Genomic DNA, 10,447 nt, shown 5'->3' on the forward strand with positions numbered 1-10,447 from the left:
CTTAATTACAGCATTAAGAATTAAAAATCCTACAATATACCTTCATGAATAAGCTATAACCAACAAACCTCAGGATTATACATAACAAAACAACACAAAAATGTTATTTTTCTTAAATAACTCATGCTATAAAGCAAAGTACATACCAAGGGCTGGAAACCAGGATGCTGCCTGAACATAAAGAAGGGAATTTGGGGAATTGTTGACTTTCATAGCATTGGAACCCTCTGAAATCTGGGATATAGGGAGGGCCCAGCACACCTGGGCTGTGTGAGCTCCATTTGTGGGGCTGATTGACTGGGGAGCGCTCAGGGTTTGACTCAGTTGCTTTGGGGCTTAAGAGGAGCACAGGTAGGTGAGGAAACCTCTTCAAAAGTGCTTCATGTTATTTTAAAACCTATTTTTAAGGCTACTGAAGAGTTTAGAGAAGGTAAATGTGACGCAGTAGTAGTGATTAGGGGGTGTAAGTTTTGGAAAGCTTAATTTTTTTTAATGGATTTTTTTCTACGATCAGGTAAGTGTTGGGTAAGTGCCTTTTTATTTTAAAAGCTGATAATTCTGTAGTTTTATTATTAGTGTGTTTGGTCTCTGAGCTCAAGGTAAACCATGTATTACAAGTCTATTAAAGTAGTTTAAAAAAAGTTTAGTGTTTCTTTTAAAAGAAATGTATTTTCTTTTTCTTATTCTTCTTTTTACATGGGTGACCTGACTCTTGTTTTTCCCCTTGCAGGGGTTTCTGAGGTGGGAAGCTGTTGGTTGGTGCTGGGAGGGCAGCTTGGATGAAGAAATACAGTGAGTAAAGTAGTAGTAAGTAGGGTCTGGTCTCTACAGGTGGTTTTGGACCGACTAGAAGGGATTTTTTGGTTTGAGCCCTGTGCTGGGTGGGTGGTTCTGAGCATCAGAAATGTGGGTAAAGATGCAAGAAGAGACTGAGCTCCATGGGGATATTTCTTACATGTTGTTAATGTTTAGCTAAGTTAATATTCAGCTAAAAATCACATGGTGAGTCTGAAACAAGCTGCTGTTGCTGAATGTGATTTACTTCTAAGGGTTTGCAAACTTGTAGAAGTGGACATGAAGTTTTTCTGGTTGAGGGACTTGGCTTCATGCTTAAAATAAGTGATTTGATTCTTACTTTTGCGGTAGTTTTCTTTGTTGAACGTTAGCAGGACCTTTGAGTAAAAGAAGGGTAATAGTTTTGTTATCTCCTTGTTGTCTTGTGCGTGAGCTCTATAGGATGTTAATGGTTTGCGGATCTTCCTCAAGTCCCCTCCCGAGCTTCCAAAGAGTTGTAATTCTGCAGTTTCCCTGTTATGATCTGGCTATGGATCTGTTCATGGAAGTCAGTTTAAATTTAAGCTCTTGCCAGTTTAAATTTGGGATGTTTCCAGTGCTAAGGAAGAGAAACAACGAACCCAGGGGAAGAAAAGGTTAAATCCCACCAAGCAACCCCTCCAACTCCCCTCTTTCATTCCCACCAGGTAGCTTCTAATTACTCCAAGAGGAAAAAGGTCAGGAGGTGGGAGGAGGCTGCTACAATAGGGAGGAAAATGTTTTATTAGCTACTAAGTTAAGGGCTCCCACCCTCTGCTCAGGCATCCCCCTGCACCCTGCTACTTTATACACGTTTAAATCTCTCAGCAATGTTGAGCTATTTCTTGTAGGTGATACCTTTGACCAAGTATTTTCTTTTTTAAGTGGAAAAAAAGCCCCTCTCTTGGTTGGTTTTATGTAACTTTGATGCCGGGGTGTGATTCCATATCAGTTTAAATTAATGCAACGCTGTTATTGCACAGAGAAGAGCGTCGCTCTCCGCTTTTGAGCTGCGTTTGGTTGCATTAATGGTGCACGTGGAGCCTGAAAATCATGCCTCTGTCTCTATCTCTGCCCAGGAGTCCTTGGGATGAGGGATTATTTTCTTCCCATGCAGTGCGTCCTGCTTCCATAAGATGCTTTCTCTGAGTGCTATTGTAAACCCTTGCTAAATTTGCGATGAAGTTGTTTGCTTTCCTAGTGTGTGACTTACTGTTTTGTTTTCTTTTTAAAATGTATTTTTTGAGCCTTTTTCCTTTCTTGTCCTATAACAGTGATTGCACCGATTCACAGTGAGTCAAAACATTAAAGGGGGAAAAGAAATCCCGGTCTAAGAAATGCATAATTTTTTGTCTGAAGGAGATAAATCTTCAGAAACACAGAAAGAAATTTGCACGCGGCTCAGCCGCGTAGCACTTAATCTCACGCAATAATCGCTGCTGCTTGGGTTGGCAGGAGAATAATTAAACAGATATTAAAATTGCAATGGGCTGTCACTGAAATCTAATAGGAACCCTGGGTGATCAGCATCTGAACCGCTCTCTGGGGGACAGAAGTCAAGGGGAGTTTTCCCTGGGTGGGTTTTCCCCATCCTTGGTGCAACCACCTGGATTTGGAGTTGGAGAGTTGGCGGTGGGGTTGGCGTTGTAGTTGTAAAGTCCATAGGAGCAAATCTGTAGGATAAAACACAGAATCCCAGAATGTGAGGGGTTGGAAGGGACCTCGAAAGCTCATCCAGTGCAATCCCCCCATGGAGCAGGTACACCCAGATGAGGTTACACAGGAAGGTGTCCAGGCAGGTTGGAATGTCTGCAGAGAAGGAGACTCCACAACCTCCCTGGGCAGCCTGGGCCAGGCTCTGCCACCCTCAGCGGGAGAAAGTTTCTTCTCAGATTTAAGTGGAACCTTTCGTGTTCCAGCTTGAACCCATTGCCCCTTGTCCTGTCACTGGTTGTCACCGAGAAGAGCCTGGCTCCATCCTCCTGACACTCCCCCTTTAGATATCTGTAAACATTAATGAGGTCACCCCTCAGTCTCCTCTTCTCCTATTTGTGGTTTTCTTGCATGTAGCTGAGCCTGAATCAACCGCAGTGTGTTGAAGATGTTCTTGGCTTAGTTGAGCCTGGTGCTGAGATGTTGGCTGTGTACGAATCCGTGAGATCCTCCGCAGACTGGCTTTAAGTCTGAAAAAGTGTTTGAAAAAAGCAACAGAAGGAACATGATGTTATATTTAACATGAAGGAAGCAAAGGGTCGGTGTTGGCTCTGAAGAGCCCCTTGCTGTGCAGTTGTGGGGGTTTGCTTTAGTTTGGCACTGACTCTTAAATGTAATTTCTTCTAGTTGAGACCAGCTCAGGGGCCTGAGATGAAAGACAATCTGGTCACTAATATGTTGTAAAGTTGAGGGGGGAAAAAATCCACTGAAAACCCCAGTAAATAAGGCAGGAGGGTGTTTTTTCCAAGAGTCAATTCTAATTTCCTGAATTTTCATTAGAAAGGGGAGGAGAGGTTTTCTTCGTTCCCCTCAGTTCCTCTCCATAATCAATTGTTTTGCTTTAATATTTGACATAAGTGACAAACTGTTGACAGCAGGCAATTTAATTGTTTTCCTTTTGATATACTGAAATCTTTGCAGAGTGACCTCCTATTTTTTGGCACCATGGAGATGTCCATCCCTGCGCTGGGAGAAATCATACAGGACGTGGTAATACCTGATTTCTTGGACTTTGGTGGTGCAGAATCTGGTCCCCATAACACAAACATGGGAGGAGATTTTGATCTGAATTATTCTGGCCAAAATCCCATGTAACCCATTGACTCCAGTGCAGTTCCTCCGGCTAGAGGGATGCCCGGTTAATGGAGAGCAGGGTTGGGGGCCCTCCCCTAAAAGCAGATATTTAACATTTGCAAGTTACTTCTCAGCATTAGGAAAAACAAATGAATGAGTTTCCAAAAGGATTCCTTCTCCTAGAACAGTAAAATTGCCTTTTTTCCCCTCATCCCTTAAAACTAAAATCTTTCTGTCTTCAAAATGCATTTTTTTTGGTTTTTGGATTTTTTTTTAAAGCCATTACCTATATAATTTTTTAAGCCCATGGTTCCATTAGCCTTGGATGATGCAGTATCTGTCAAAGAAGGGTCTTTTGCTCTAACGCGCCGGCTGCACTTGACTGTTTCCTATTGATAGGAGATAGAGCAGCATGGAAAATAGCCTGCGCAAGGCCAGGTAAAGAGAGGGAAGTTAGCAAGTCTGCATATAAAACCACCCGTTCCCTTATCATAATCCATAAACCCACTTTCCTAACATCACCTCTGCTTTTCTGGGGAGAGGTAGAGCTATCTTCCCAGGCTGGAGAGGCTTAGATAGGAGCCGAGCCGCACACTTATCGCCCAGCGCAGCGGGCGTAATGGAAACTGGAAATTGCTCTAAAATAAAGTTGCTGGGGAATTAACTTCTAAAGGGTGGAAATTCTCAGAGGAGCAGGGGGGTTTGGGATCCATATGGAATTAAAATCAGGCTCGTGCTCGGTCTTGCTCTGTTCCTGGGGAGTTGGAAGCCTGAGGTTGGCCAATTTTTTTCTGCCCAAAGACATAAAGGTTTTGTGCAGTAGATCTGATTGATCAGGCCCTGGAAACTTGGAGGTGAGAAGGGCAATATGATGCAAAACTCTATCCCAACCCCCGGCTGCTTTGGAACGTGTCTTTGGGCTGCCCTTGTTGGGCCATGTCAATGCAAAAAGCACCCAGCACCTTGCTGCATTTGTCTTGGAAGCTGGTAGAGCTGAAAACATAGCACAGCTTTAAGCTCAGCCTTCTAAAACTGGCTCCTGGACTTTGGTGAGACCTTGCATGGGCACTAGAGACCTCTGCCAGGGGTGCTGGTTTCTCCATCCCGGCTTGGTCAGCAGTTGTGGATGTCTCCAGGGTCTCCTCTGAAATTCAGGGGGATTTAAGCTGTGCTTAAAACAATTTTGAGGAGGTATTTGAGTGTTTTGTGGCTGTGGGGTGTGAATAAAAGGGTGTTGCTGGGAGGAGACAGCCATATAGGCAGATTGGGGCAGTTGCTCCCTGTAAATTGGAAATATATTTAGCATATTGTAATTGCGAAGAGTTCTTGGGATAGAGCTGGTATCAGCACGGGAGTTGCTGTGATGCTCCTTTCCCCCACAGCAGCAGTTGTCCAGCTTCAGTGAAGCCGAAAGACATTGCTATAACCAAAGCATTGTGAGTGGAATAGAAATAAATTGCTAATAAAAACTCTAGGAGATGCTGGGTGAATGGGAATGGAAATAGAGCCTGGCATCCGTTTTTATTGACTTCAATGGCGTTGCACCGTGTTGTCCCCACACTTGCTCTGGGTGATAAATCACAGTGCATTTCTGACAGGGGTGGAATGATTAAGCTCAGATGTCTTATTAAGATCTCTCCTTTCCAAAATGTCATGTTGCCTTGATGTTTAAAGGTCTCTGTTGTGCAACAAACCCGGCATTGTGGCGAGCAGCAGGCTCGCTGGTGCGGGCAGGCGGGACTGGCGTGGTCCTGCTGGGAAGCGTGTGGAGGGGAAGGACTGGCAGCTCCCCTCCCGCTGCTGGGTTCTGGGGTCCCAACCTCACCAGTATCCTGGAGAAGAAGGGGAGTGGGATGAGCCATGTGGGGCCTGGGATGGAATTTGTTGATCCATCCACCTCTGTGCCAACCCAACTGCTGATGGCTCTGAGTACACCCACTGAACTTGTCAAAGGTTTGTAGCTCCTCACTGTGGAATCATTTTGGTTGGAAAAGACCTTTAAGATCATCAAGTCCAACCATTCATTAAAACTGTTATGGAAAACAACATGCATATGAGACATGATGCATCACTGAACCATACTGCTTGCTATTTAATGTAACTGCACACATCTCCAGCACGATGTCCTTGTGACATGCTGTATTGCTACTTGAGGGGTGCACATACCTGGAGCTGCAGCTCATGCAGGACCTGAGGGATGCAACCCTGGAGCTGCAGCTCGTGTACGACCAACACGCGGTCCAAGAGCTGTGCCCTTGGACAACATTCTATCAAGGGATGGAGGAGGGTTTCAGAGCCTCCTTGAGCCTCCTGCCCCCAAGGCCAGGCCTTGCAGAGCCTGACATGACTGTAGGCTGCTATGTTCTTGCCACTGGTCATTGAGTAGTGAAGATGGGGCTCCAGTATGAGTCCCTCTGTAGCATTAAGAGTAAAAGTGTCTTACAGGAAAATGCTTAACTCAGAGGAGTTTAGTTTTTCAGACACTTGGAAGCTGTTAGAACACAGTAATTTTCTCGACTGTTTCATTTTCTTTCACTTCACAAATCTTATGTTGCGAATATTTTAATTTTTAGGGCTCAGTTTAGGTTGTGGTTGGACTCGATGACCTTAAGGGTCTCTTCCAACCGAAACGAGTCTATGGGCCGGTCCCTGGGTGCCCACCTCTACATCAGCAGATCCCTGCTGCCACCCTGTGGTCTCCTCCGAGAAGTTTCGGGGAGCGATGGTTCCTGCTGCCTTCATCCCAGTCATCCTCATCCTCCTGGGCAGTTTCAAGCTGGACCTGGCTCAATGATGGGCCATTCCTCACCCCTCCTACCTTCCTCCCAGCCATCCTCATCCTCCTGGGCAGCTCCAGCCTGGACCTGGCTCAATTATGGACCATCCCTGAGCCTTCCTGCCTTCATCCCAGCCATCCTCGCCCTCCTGGGCAGCTCCAGGCTGGACCTGGCTTAACTATGGACCATCCCTGGGCCATAGAGCTCTGGGCTGTGCTGGGTTTTTTGAGTATCTAAGCTTTTCCTTCTATCTCTGGTTTGTCTCCTCCACTTGCAGTCTGGGGTCTTTCCATGTATTTAACAGGGTCCTTGGGGGGCAACAGGGTCAACTGCCCCCACAAGCAATTTTGAAGGAAAGGGAATTCAAGCTGACTACCTGTGGATTGTAGGGTTTTGGTTTGAGTCCATTTCTATGGTGTTTTTTGGGGGGGTAATTCAGCACGTGTTGGCTCCTAGTTTTGCTTTTGAAGTAGGTGCTTATGTGTTGCTAAATTACATTTTGACTTGTATTTGACAGAAGAAAATATTGGTGCTTTTTCCGCTTCTGGCAGTTTGATGAGACAAACTAAGCACTGTGGTTCAGAAGAGGGGGTGGCAGGGCCAGGACCTTCCCCTGGTCCTGATGCTTCTCCAGACACCCCAAAAAGCACCTTAGGGGGGCTCTCTGTGGTTGTTGTGGTTGCCTCTCCCTCTGCCTTAGCTTGTAAATCAGGAGCTGGGAGAGTAATAAATCCACAGATAAACCACAATTTTGGCTCACGTGCTGTGGGAAGTCACTTATTTTCTGCCCTGGGCTCCTCTGGGGAAGAGAAGCTGCTCTTTGACGAGCTTCTTAATTAGCCAGAAAGTTGGGTCGTAACCGCTGCTGTGTCTCCCCTTGTTGTGGTGAGACTCCAGGGTGTGTGAAAAATCAGAACAGTACAATGAGCATTTAGAGCAGCTCGTGTTAATTTTGGAGAATGAAAAGGGGGTGATATATATATAGATTTTTTTTTTTTTTTTTTCTGCTATTGATAGTGATTTTTTTTCAGTGCTCTCAGGAAAGGGAAAGAAATCTTTGGAAATGGCTTTAAAGTCTCTGCAAGATTCTGGTGCTATGACAGCAAGTCATACCTACTGCATCTCCATCATCCAAGTTCTGGGGACTGTCGCCTGACTTCGGAAGGTCTTGGGACATGAAAAGGCAGAGAAAATGCCCCTTAAGGATTTCCAGTTATTTTAGAGGTATATTATTTCATACTACATAGAAAAAGGGGAATCTACCTCAGCTGGGCAGACTATTTCTTGTATTAAGGTATAAGAAAAAGAATTAAAGGAGTAAAATCTTTTGCCTAAGCTCCCAGTGTTATTGGCAGAGTGGAAAGTCTCTCATGGTGGGTAAATGTTAAGAATGGAAATGGAATAAATGTCCATTTACCACTTGCACTGTGGGCTAAAAGCTATAATCTGGGCACTTCTCTGAAGGCTGGTTTGTGTGAGTGCTCTGCTCAAGGGAGCAGTTTGGGGAAAAAAAGGTAAGAAATAGTAATGAAATGGGACTGACTTCAAAGGGCAAAACCCCCTTTCCAATGATGTCTGTATGTGCGTCTCTTCTACCTGGTATTGCTAGAAAACCCCCTTCAGAGTTGGTGCTGTGCATTTGAATTATGATTTTTGGCTTTTCAGGTCCTGGAGAGAGATGGCAAAGGCTGAAGTTTCACCCTACAGCCCTTCCCCAGACTGGCTTCAAACACTGCTCATTGACGGTCACAAGATGATAATTGATTTTAAACCCTTCACTCCCACTTGACCTTTCAGCAAAAGCCAAAGCATGAGTCCCTATGACATGCTTGTGAACCAACACAAGTGCTCTAGTGCAGGAAATTGTGTGCATTTTGCTTTCTAAAAGGCTGAATTTCAGCAACTTTGCATTTGAGATGTTTGACCTCATGCATTTGGGAGCTGTGTCCTTCAGTGTGTTTCTGTTGCTTTTTCAGATGGGTGGCCCTGTGTGCAGTGAAGAAATTGAAAAGGTCTTGAGGTGGAAAAAGCCCTTCAAATCTTGTCATAAACCATGCGTGTGGATATACAGGTAAAGGAAGGAGTAAAGGAGGGAGGAGATATGAGGGCATGGGTGATGGTGGATCTGAAGTAAAAGGGTTGGAGAAGGGGCAGCTCCTCTGCCAGGCAAGACAAGGATTGAGGGCTTTGAGCCAAGACTGGAGTGACTAGGAGTGATCCACCTGTCCTGGGATGAGCTCCCTTTGCCGTGGACCAGGAGATGTCTCACAGGTGCGTTACTTCCACCACTTACCATCAACCAACTGCAGAGAGAGAGACTTCTGGGATAGATGTTGCTGGAGATGCAGAACTTGTCACCTTGGGCAGCTCCATGAAACAGCACGTATCAAGGTGCTGCTGGCTTTGGAGGAAACCCAGAGAGTCTTGTGTCTTCATACTAGGTGGCCCCAAATCACTGCAACACACAAAGTCCTCGTGGGCTTGGATCTGCTGCGATGCTCAGCAGCATCAAAGCACCAGCAGGCGGTGGGAAGCTGGCCACCTCCAGAGCTGGGCTTTTGTGTGGGGTGGGTGCTTTGTGAGCTTCTGTGCTGTCAGGGAAAAACATCTGCAAGGACTTTATCTGCTGGGACGGGAATGGTCCTCCTTGTGTTGCTCCTGCTGTTTGTTGCATCCTCCTTGAAGCATCTCTGCAGGATGGAGTAGGGGAAACACGGAGCTGCCAGGGCAGTTGTGTTTCTGCTGCAGGGCAGAGGGTTCCTGTCTGCAGCTCAGATCCCACAGGGGAGCTGGCAAAGTCCTTTGTGGTCCTTCTGAATAACTGCAAGTGTATTTATAGCCAGCCTGGGGATGTTTACTGCCAACGAGACGCACACAGAACTTCAATCATATGAGTCAGTGTTGGCGTTCTTCACTCAACTGATCCATGTTTGTTGCTGTTAGCAGCATCCAAGGGCTTAAAATGGAGAAAAAAATCTCTAGGTTGCATATTTGGAAGTGTTCAGTTTTGGGCCCAGGGTAGTGGTGGAGCCACCATCCCTGGAGGGTTGAACACATGGGGATGAAGTTCTCAGGGACATGGGGCAGTGTCAGGGCTGGGTTATGGTTGGACTCAATCTTGAGGGGCTTTTCCAACCAAAATGATTCAATGTAAGTGCTGGTGGTCTAAATAGGTAAAATAAAAATCCTCAGGGGGGTGATGGAGGAAAAAGGACTTGCAGAGAGTGGCACTGGGTGCAGGATGGGGAGCTGTGTTCATCATCTCTGGTTCTTGCTGTCAGAAATGCACAGAGGCAGCAAAGCGCAGCACGGGGGTCTCTGAGGACGTGTCGCTGGGAGGTTCATGTGGATTTGGTTAGGGGCATGAAATAGCGATGCTGGTAAGAGCACTCCCATCCCATTTATCACCGCGTGGGAGATGGGCAAAGCCAGCTGACAGCCCTGCTCAGTAGCTGTGAGACAGGAGTGAGTAATGACAAGTGAAATCCCACCGAACACGTCGCCCCCTGCTCACCACACGCATTTCTCCACTCAATCCTCTGCTTAGCACCTGCAACACCTCCAGCCCACGAAAAGAAGGGCTGGGGGGGTTTGTCAGCTGCTGTGAGAAATGCCCTTCATTCCTCCTCGTAGCTCCTGTTCCTGGGTAGAGTCATTTGTTTCTCCAATAGGATTTTTTTTTTTGGTAGGTCTCCCATGCCAAGATTATGTCAAAAGGGAGGCAGGGGAGCAGGCGAATTTGGAAGACAAATGTCTCACCTGCTATGTCATGTTAGTGTCAAGGCGTAGAGATCAGTGTGAATGGATATTGAGCTGGGAAACACAAGGAGGGGGGAGAAAAATAAGGTGCAGACATAAGGAATAGGCACTGTCACGCTGTCTGTTTGCAGAAGGTTTGGAGCGGCTCCACGGCAGCTTATGAACGCTGAGTGCTGGGCTGTGATTTGAGTTTTTGGTTGTGATTAGAAGGGTGGTGAAACTGGGGAAGGGGCTGGAGCACAAGTGTGATGGAGCGGCTGAGGGACCTGGGGGGTTCAGCTGGAGAACAGGAGCTGAGGGGAGACCTTCTG

Source organism: Columba livia, chromosome 21 (genome assembly GCF_036013475.1).
Source record: "Columba livia isolate bColLiv1 breed racing homer chromosome 21, bColLiv1.pat.W.v2, whole genome shotgun sequence".
Taxonomy (NCBI): Eukaryota; Metazoa; Chordata; class Aves; order Columbiformes; family Columbidae; genus Columba; species Columba livia.